The sequence below is a fragment of the Anolis carolinensis genome, chromosome 1, assembly GCF_035594765.1.
Source record: "Anolis carolinensis isolate JA03-04 chromosome 1, rAnoCar3.1.pri, whole genome shotgun sequence".
NCBI lineage: Eukaryota > Metazoa > Chordata > Lepidosauria > Squamata > Dactyloidae > Anolis > Anolis carolinensis.
Window position 1 is genome coordinate 272571892 of NC_085841.1, and position 243 is coordinate 272572134.

The following is a 243-nucleotide window of genomic DNA, read 5'->3' on the forward strand; positions in this document are numbered from 1 at the left end:
TTGTCTACTAGACTGACTGTTTCAATCACACGCTACTTCTGGACTATTTAGATTTTTTAAAAAATATTTCATTTTACTATTGAGGAAGGTGAAACTCACTGGACTGTCAGTCAGGGTGTTTCTTTTCAGACATCCTTCCATTCGGGGTGCTTGGAGTGGTGTATACACAGCTCTGCTCTTGAAAGACTTATGCGTTTGCCTCAATAGAGAGACAGCCTGCATGACATACTTTCTGGGCATGGA